The following is a 1,960-nucleotide window of genomic DNA, read 5'->3' as shown; positions in this document are numbered from 1 at the left end:
TTATTGATCTTATATAATTTTCGGATGCCAGGTGTCGGGAATTGTACAATCTTAACAAAAGACAACTTTGTTGCGGAAAATTGTATCCATATTTATGATATAAATTTTTAACACAGTCGTCAGTTTTAAACTATATGTATTGTCATATGAGAACTTTACTTCATATATGTGATACTGAGGATAAACTATATGTATTGTCATATGAAGACTTTACTTTACATTATATATGAGATAATGAGGATAACATTACCGCTTGGCATATGTACCTAAAATAGTGCTATTATATCAGGAACAAAAAATATACTATGTAAACCTCTATTAAAAGTTCATCTATGTAACACATAATGGGTCTCGGACATACAATAGTACAAGTTGGCAACAACTTCATCAAATGATGTAATAAGCTGAATAGCCGGCTAAAGAAAATGTAGAGTGCAATATTAAGATTAAAGTGAAAATGTTAAAAAGTGAGGAAATAAAAAACAAAATAGCAATTAAAATGAACAACTCATTATGTCATTAAAAATTAAATGGCGCCATTTGTACTTCCAAGGAATTCCGTAAATCTCTTGCAAGCTTTTTAAGATGGCCACTGCGCAAAGATAAATCTTTTAATTGCCTTATTGGTCTGACGTCGTATTAATGTTGTTGCTCTTACAACAGTTGTTGTTGTTGTTGTTGTTGCTGTTGTTATTGTTGTTCGTATTAAAGCTGATATTAATGTTGACGATGCAGTTGCTGTTGTCATTGTTGCTGTTATTATTATTTATGTCCGTCTGCTGTTTGGTATGATTCTTAATAACTGACAACTTAATAAAATCATCGACAACATGTAAAAAAATGTCAACAACGACAGCAAACATTAAATGCAAAATAGCAACAATTATAAAAGAAATAATTAAAAAAAGAAAATCAATGTACAAAATTGACAGTAACAACAACGACTGGAAATGTTCGCATCACAGTTGCTACAGCATCAGCAACAGCAACAGCAACAGAACAGCAACAACAACAACGTTAACAGCAACAACAACTAATTAACAACAGTAGCAGATCGACAGTTAATATGTTGTCATATGCACACACGAATTTATTATGCAAATTTTAATTGTGCAACATTTTCACTGATTATTTGCTGTTGATGTTGCCGATGCTACATTGTTTGAGGCATGTCAGCAATGTTGTTAGACTTTTGTGTTGTTGTATGTTGTTGCTGTCATTAAAACTGCACAAATGTTCATCAGTTTTGTCACTACTTTTCTATTTGCTATAAATCAGTGGATATTTGTGTGCTCATCTCCTTATGGGACTAACAATTGTTGCTGGTTCAAACAAAAGTTGCTAATAGTTAGAAAACTTTTTGATAACAAGTATTTTCTCGTTTTTATAAATTATTGCAGTGTATGATGTGCAATTGAAATCGCTAAGAGGGACTTTCAACCCAAAAAAATTTAAGAGTTTAAGGTAAAAATCACTACGATATAGGAATGATTACAGAAGTTCTGACCGGAGGTTGTTGGTTGAAAATTCACTTTATAAACCCTTCAAGCTACTTTAATAGGATTTGTGAATAAGAAGATGAGACCTCAAAAACGTGGATGGGAGTTTGATTGGTACTAAAGCATTAACCAAAAACAATATCTAGATAGGCATCTTAACTGCAGTGAGGAATTTAGACTCAGTTAAGTAGGTTAAGTAATATTTCAATTTATTGTGGAAATAGGATTTGTAGAAATACCATGAATCAAGAGAAGGGGCACAAAAGATCTTTAAGTCATAATGCTAAATTCTCTAGCATAACAAAAATATTAACATGTTTTAGGTTCTACATGTTAATATTGAGCTTATTGGCCCATTATGTTACTGTATAAGAACTCATAGATTTAAAAATCATCTTGATTTTTTTATCTAAGTCTAAAATATTCTTTAGAGAGAGGTTGTAAAGCTGACACAAGCCCTT

The sequence above is a fragment of the Teleopsis dalmanni genome, chromosome X, assembly GCF_002237135.1.
Source record: "Teleopsis dalmanni isolate 2A chromosome X, ASM223713v2, whole genome shotgun sequence".
NCBI classification, from domain to species: domain Eukaryota; kingdom Metazoa; phylum Arthropoda; class Insecta; order Diptera; family Diopsidae; genus Teleopsis; species Teleopsis dalmanni.
This window is presented reverse-complemented; position numbering follows the sequence as displayed.